The sequence below is a fragment of the Aptenodytes patagonicus genome, chromosome 7 (genome assembly GCF_965638725.1).
Source record: "Aptenodytes patagonicus chromosome 7, bAptPat1.pri.cur, whole genome shotgun sequence".
In the NCBI taxonomy this organism is placed as follows: Eukaryota; Metazoa; Chordata; class Aves; order Sphenisciformes; family Spheniscidae; genus Aptenodytes; species Aptenodytes patagonicus.
Window position 1 is genome coordinate 21,235,749 of NC_134955.1, and position 8,071 is coordinate 21,243,819.

Sequence of the window (8,071 nt, forward strand, 5' to 3'; positions counted from 1 at the left end):
CGCAGCTTGCAAACTTGTTATTCTCACTCATGGGAAGTGAAACAATTCCTTCCCTAAGAGAAAGAGAGGCTTACAGTTTTGGGTCAAAACCACACTAAATGGGTGCCTTCTGGAGAACGTCCTTGACATCTGGTTTTAAATGTGTGTTAATGAACAAGCCAATGCCTCCAAACAAAGTCACGGCTCCCAGAAGAACATCTTAATCATTAACCATAAAATATGCAATTTCCCTGCAGTTTAGAAAGCAGGGGTTTAGATGGAGATAACGTTAAAGGCCATCAGGATACAGGCACAGTCCCAGTGTGCCTGGGAGAGCGGTGAGCAGGGACCACTCACAGCCCATTGGTGTATTGCTTTCACTGCCTGAAGGTGATTTTCTCCTCCCAGCTACTGGTCTGCAGCGAGGACAGGACTGGACTCTGACTGTATCCATCCCATGAGGACTTTGGGTTGGTCTCTTTACTACCCAAAAAAAGGTTTCTCACTCAGATTCCTCTTACCATCCCATTTTAACCAAAAGCATCCAGAGACTGCTGAGCAAGTCTCAAGTTAAGGTGGTTTTCAGATCTGCCCTCACCATGATTTTACACGCAGGAGGGAGGGTTCAGGTCAACCCCAAAATGAGCAACTGGGCTCACAAAAATGCATGAAGTTTTTAATCAGGGCATCCCCAAGCTAATTTGTTTCTATTTTTTATGCATTCAAACATTCAGATGGCCTTGTGCAAGTGCCGGCTAGCTACATTTTGTTAAACAAATGAAACCAAGATGCAAGCCTGGAAGGCAGAGCTTGCTTTGATTTTCTTAAGGCTGAGGACAAGGGAGCCACTGAGAGCTGGAAGCACGGAAGTCATGCTGGTGGTTTGCCTTGCAAGGACACTGCCCCAGGAGCTGATTGTCTCCCATTGTCAGCCCAGCATCTTTATCAGCTGCCCCACAAACAGCCTGCCCTCCAGTCGGTTGCTCTCGATGCACACACAGAATATTCGCTTTCAAATACTGAAGCCAAAATCAGTTGCTGAAAAGGACATCCAAAATCAGTTGCTGAAAAGGACATCCAGGACCTGAATGGCCTGGAAAGAGAAGGGTTTTTTAATGTGTACATATGTGTGTATGCAGGACACATTGAGCCGGCTCTGCAAACAAACTGGTGCCATCAACAGAAAGTTCCCAAGGTTTCCAGCAGCAGGAGGGGAAAAATGGCACTGAACAAAAGCAAAGTCTGCAGCCATCACCAGGCACACAGGAGCTGAATGAAGACTAGATTCAGGTTACTGGGCCAAAAATGTTCTCTGTCTTTTCTCATCTGTTTGCAAAGCTTGTGCAGTCCTTTCCCTACACCTTAATGCAGAATCCAAATAACTTTCTCCTAGAAATAGGAGGCAGGGCTGAACGGCATCTCAGTAACTAGTTAGTGCCTGCAGTCTTCATAGAAACCCTGATGTAATAAAAATACAGATGCATTAATCAAAAGGGCAGTGATCAGCATATAGTCTTCTGCTCTGTATTGGTGGGAGGTAAAGGTTAAGCCAAGAAATCTGTAATTTAGCTAGGGCTTAAGGAGAAAGCACTATAAAAATAACCTTTCCCCTTCTGAGTGACAGCCTCATCTTCTATGGTGGGGTTAGAAATCCTACACAAAGGGCACCTGGCCTTTACGTGGAACCACCTGTTCCTGTGGCTCGGCCCTTCATTCTTCAGGGATGACGCAGGGAAAACCACTGAATTCACTCCCAGTGACCCAAAAGCAGCCTACAGCAGGAACTATAGGCAGAGCTTAAGCCCAAAGTTTCCCCTGGGGAAGGACCAGAGTCAGGATAGGCAAAGCTATGTTGCAATTTCTGGGACAAAAAAAGTGTAAATAAGCTATTGACCCACTGAACTCCAGCTACAACAGGGGGATAAAACAAGTAGGAACACTGAGCTCCACTAGATCCTGAGTCCTGCTCCCTCAGGTCAGGTCCTGGTGAGCACCAGTTACAGCTATTAAAATAGCTTCTTTAAGCATCATCATCCACTGCTGCTTCAGCTGGAAGCATACCAAGCTCCACAAGATCATCTCTAGGCTCCATTGACTCACTGGAGATAGGCTTTTAAAGCCCATGCTTCCTACATCTCCTGCCCAGTGCCTTTGCAACTTTACACATGTATCTTGAGCCCAACACATCAACATATTATACTTCTCAGAGGTCAGCAAGCTTATACTCGCAGAGCATTCAGTTTTGCCAGAGACTATATGGTGATGCAATACTAGCAGCTTTCCAAAATAAAGCTAGTTCAATGTGTGCACATTGCCAGGTTTATGCTGTTCTACCACTGAAGGAATCCATGACGCACAAGTACACTGGAGCTAAGGTTACTCCTAGAGCAAAATACTCAGTGAGAACAGAAAGTAATTACCTTACACATTTGGTCAAATCCATGCCAAGATTTCTGGCACATTGCACAGTTCAGAGATGACTTAGACTTGACATGAGAAGTCTAAGACTTGACATGAGAAGAGCATAAGGGCCTCAAGGCAGGGTGAACCTGCTTGTTGTGCTGAAGGCAGGGGTGCTAAAATGTGTGTGCTGCCCAATACAGACCCATACTGGAAGTGGAGATGAGTCCAACTGAAAAAGCTATATCCAGAGACTTCAACTCATAGTGAACTCTGAAAGCTTAAGTCTCTCCCACACGTGAAGATAAAAAGGGAACGTTACCAGGAAGCCTGAGATCTGAGATATAAACTCTTTGCAACTGTTAAACATTTCAGTGGGAGATTATATTTTTGTTAGTTCCTCTGGATTCTATATTACCACGTCTAGCAGAAAGTGAAAGCAAGAAGCCTAGTTTGAGTGTCTGAAGACAGTGAGGATGCTGGTGTCCCCTTCCTCAGGGCATTCCTGCCTAGAGGATCTTTGCTCGAGATCCCCACTCCAGCACTGCAGGTTCATTTGAAACCACTCTTTTTTGTTGCCAGCTCTTGCACAGTGCAAAGCTCAAAGGCTGGGAGGCTGCAAGCCATGAAGCAGCCAAGCAAAGGCAGAAGCAATGTGAGCTGGAGATGGGGAATCCCTACCCTGGAAGGTCCATGCTGCTGTGTTGCCACCTCGCTCTGGCGCTGAGCATCAACCCATGGTGGCTTGGAGGGGCCACAGCAGGACAAGGCCCTGCGGATGCCCAGTGAGAACCAGTGACTCGTGTGGCAGGGACATTTGTAAAACTGCTATTTTACAGTGTCTCCAGTTTTGTCTTTCTTTTCCATCCCTTCCTCTTTTTGGGTCTTCTTTACTTTCTTGGGAAGTGAGAACACAAATTATGACACAAATGGTGGTTTCATATATAAGGCAGTTGGAGCATGCAGCCATGGAAACTGCTGCTTAGGTACGACTTAATATTTCTTATTTTGTCTTCTTTTGATTAAATTGAACAGTAGAAAGGACCATAACCATGAGATCCACCTGCTCCTCGGGAAACATCATTACCTGTCAGTTACTCAGTACTTTTATAGGTGAACAAATACCTATTTATATAAATATTTTATAAAAGCCTGCATATTTATAAATAAACCTAGCAAAAAATATATAAAAAATCAAAACTAGTTGGGAGAGGTCAGAAAGAAAAACAAATGAAGATGTTATGGAAAACTTTCATTTTACTTTGGGTTGTTCACACTTTCAAACTGGAATGAAAAGACTTCAAAGTGAATTTCAAAAACTTGAAGTTTCAGTCTTGAGCCTTCATCCAAAACATAATGCAATGTAAATGAATGATTTATTTTATTCCTAAAGAGAAACCAGTATTTTTCCAAACAACTCTACCAAAGGTAGAGTTTATGAAATAACCATTTTTCTTTACAGCTGTAGCCTTCTAATTAGACTTTCATTCCAAGGTGAATTTTTAAGCCCTTCAGACCTGAGACATTACGCACAATCCTCTATAATCTCTTCCTGAGGAAATTATTGTATTATTTAATAGTCTTTGTGTTGGGTAATTACAGCAGGCTTCCTTCCTCCTTTCCATTCCCTGTTCTCTTTACTTACATCTGCAATAGGCTTATATGGCCACAGTCTCTGCTGACTTCCAGTGTGCCATGATTCAGTGGGATGCAGCAAGAAGAGAGAAGAACATGGGCTTGGTGGGATTATTCAGCATGGAAGAGTTGGGTTTTTAACACAGAAGCTGCAATGCCCTTTCCTTCAGTGTACATAGTCAAGACAAATACAGCATGGTAGCTTCCTCCCAGGCTGTAGGAGGAAGTGCAATGGCAGGGAGAAAAACCCACATGCAGAGGAAACTCAGAATTTCCAGATGGCAAACACCAGAGCAGAGGTCAACAAATGTTTGAGATGATTGCAGGCAGTGCTTTTTCCCTACCCATCCAGAGGTTAATTGTCCTGCTAGGTGGGAAGATCTCTGTCTCCAAGGCAGGACACAGGCAACGGGTAATATTTCGACCCTGTTCAAGGCTGTACCTTTTGGCTCTGCTGTTTTCCTGACTTGGTGGGAACCGGGAGCTTCTCATGGATGCCCTCACAGGATGCCGGAGCTCCTGAGCTCTGCTGTGTGCCATTTAAATTCTGCCACGGGGCCACTTTAGACAGCAGTTGCCAGCCCTGACTTTACAGTACCTCAAAAGTTGTGGGCTTTGAAAATTAGGAAGAATGGCTGATTCTTGAGTCATATTTTATTTCCATAAGGGAACAATGAATAAAAGTAACATTCCCTAGGACTGGCAGCAGAGGCAGCATTTGTAAGGCTTTCTGAGAAGATATTTAGTCCAGCACACTGGGCTGGCACTCAACTGCTGTGTGCCGTTCCTGGCTCTGCCAGAGACCGCCTGTGACCTGTAACAAATCCCATCACCTCTGCTTACCCTCCTCCCTTTTCTAGCACCTTTCCTCAGACAAGCACTTCAGTGCTACACCACTCCAAGGCTCAAACCAACTCCTGGTAAGAATACTTTCTCCTAAGGCGGTGTTCAGTGTATTCGTGAAAGGCAGACTGGGCTGCATTCAGACCTTATTGGCTGATCCCTATTTAATGAGACTGGTAAATACAAATCATATGTATATATATACACAAACACAGAACTTTGCTTGCACATTATAATACAACTGCATTTAATGCTGAGTCAGTAGGAGCTCTGCATACTTTGAAAATGAAAGCCAGAAAAAGTGAATTTCACATTAGGAAAAACAAGTAGCCTGTTTGCTAGTGATCAGCTTTGTTGCCTGGGTACCAAGTACAGTAGCTCTTTTTTGCTCCCTGCCAGGGCCCTGTAAGTTTATGCTGTATTTTATTTCAGTCCAGAACCATTACGGCTATTTATTCATCTCCAGTGAAATGCTCCATTTGCTGCTTCACACGGACCCAGGCTGGCATTGAGACAATCCTGCCTGCATGTTGAGGGAGCTCACCCAAGGCTGCCTCAAGGATATTTCAAGAGAGGATTTGAATTCTTGAAAGCCTTAGGCACAGCAAACAGTGCTTCTTCTGCCTACCTGCTTTTATGTAAGCCACTGAAACAATGCAGGGCTGTGCTGTGCTGCCTGGCAGCTGCTGGCAGCTCCCTGCACCAGCTGTATCTCGCTGGGATAGCTGAATTGTGGTGGAGAAACAGCAGCAGGATCTGTTGACTTCTGGCTGCTGGACTTGTGATTTTACTAACCCTGAAAAGCTGTGATGACTTGCTGAAGATGTGGTCTGAAGAGAAGACAAACTGGTATCTTGAGGCATCAGCAGATTCAGTCACTGTGATTTAACACAGCATCACTCATCAGCTGAACCTCAGGAACCCACAGCATTGCAGTTGTAAAGCAGAATACGTAAGTTCAGAGGTGCTGGCACTTGGGCTAAGGACAGTCAATTTTCTTCATTCTGGGAATTAATTTATTTGCTTTCTCCTTCTCTATGTGCAAGTCAGAGGATGCATTCTTTAGTTCCAAGTTCTACAGACTCTTGCAGAATTAAGCTAGGTTCTTTCCTTCCCACCATCATGTCTAGTAAGTGAACTGCAAGACAAATTAGGTCCCTGGACAACATGGCTGCAAGCCCCAGTGCCCTTAAGGGGTTTCCACAGCCATAATCAGCTAGGATAAATAATTACATCCATCTGAAGGGAGTGAAACCCAGCTCATTCCATTTAAGCTGTAGCACAACCTCAGCCAAGTTAATAGGGAGGAAAAAGCAGAAATTCTTATTGATACTAGCAGAGTTTGAGACACACAGACAAAGGGAGGGAATTGATCTGCAAAGTTACATTTTCAGGTAATCGCTTTTCAGAACACTATCACGATTCAACGCCACTTCAAAGAGGAATGCCAAACAGCCATAGTGAATTTTTCCTGTTAGCATCTTCAGTGCTGGGGAACAGGGATTTTCCAAGATAGCTTCTGACCCTTAATGAAGCAGCCTAGCAGTAGAAAACAACACAGTTCTCAAAAAGAAACTGGTCAAAATACTGGTAATCTCAACTTCTTCCCACTACGGCAAATAACTGTGCATTTGGTGGGAAGACCAAGAGTCACGTTACACTGAGAGCAAAGGCTGCTCTTGCTTTTCACCGTTGTTGCTCCTTGCAGAGTGTGTTCCCTGAGGGTAGGGCTGGAAATAAACTTTCTCCCTAATCAATTATCAAGAGAACAGCAACACCAAAAATATAATGGTCTCATTCTATTTAGTGGCATCACACTATGAAAGATGTTTAATTTATGAATAGATTGTATCCAGTTCAGACCAGAAATACCTATTTTTTTTTCAGTTAAAGAGAGAAGGCAGTACATCTGATACAGTCCTTAGACTGCACAGGCTGAACTTTGCAGGGTTAAGATCCTTAATGAGCTGTAGTGGGACATTTTTCCCTAAGTCTGAGCATTCAGATTTTTGTCTTATATAAATGGCTGTAAGAGTGATGGGGGTACACCCTAGACTATGCCGATTACCCAATGAATCACCTCAAAGTGGCACTGAGACTAGCTGTCTGGCTAGACAAGTGATAGTTTCCTTTAAAAGTAAAAGGTTGTTTTGTTGTGGGTTTGTTTTTTTAACTCTTATACCAAAAGTCCCATTTTCACCAGTTAATAGCAGATCCTTTCACCAGTGACTTGTGAGGCAATGTGGACGCTAAGACAAGAATTCACGCAGTGGAAATAAAACCCAGCAGTTTCAAGAAAGAGCTCAAGCACAAGTTGTATTTACAAATCAACTGAAAGGAGGATTAATCAGTAGTTTTAAATTGGCTTTACGAAAAACAAATCAGATTTACCATAATGTTTAACTACATTTATACTAAGTCTCATGAATATGGCTTCACAAGACAATATCCCATTACAGAAGTGCCAATACATTTAAGTAGCTGCTTGGTCAGCTTGTAAGTCAGCTTTAACAGTGACTATGAGTAAGAGAAGACTGTGCTCCAGTTCCTGTTTGTCTACTGCAAGTTCTCAAAGAAAACTTAAAGAACTTGCCCTTAATAGGCAAATCTACAAAAAAAAAAAATCATACCAGAAAGAGACAGCATTGCTCTTTGCTCATTAGGTTTGACTTACCTGTGTCCCCACTAAGCCTACCACACAACACCTGGGGGAATTCCACCCTCTTTAAAACGAATTTACATTACAAAAGGCACAAGATGGAGCATGCTTTGCTTTCCTTCAGGGCCCTTCCTTCCCCTCACCCTCAGAAATCACAGTAGTAATGCTGGGGTACAACTGCAGTCCTGGGACTTACATGAAGCAGTCTTGCCAGGGAACTTGGCAGCTTAGTTTCCTCTCAGAATTTGTTTAACAAAAGCCATCTCAACTCTAAAGAAAGGGCTTCACCTCTGATGCAACGTTTTATTACAGTTAGCGCTACTGTGACTGAGTCGCCTTCCCTTTTTGGTTCTGAGAAGCATGGAATGCAATGGATGAGTCAGAGGACAGTCTCCATGGGCTTCTTGAGAACTTGAACTTACCCTTGGAATATAAAACAAGGCTTCCTACAGAATCAAGACACCTATTACATATCAGTCCTTTTCAGCTAGCTGCAACGCATCATTCTAAACTGTTTGTTTCGACCCCTTTCATTACCACTGCCATTCCCACTGG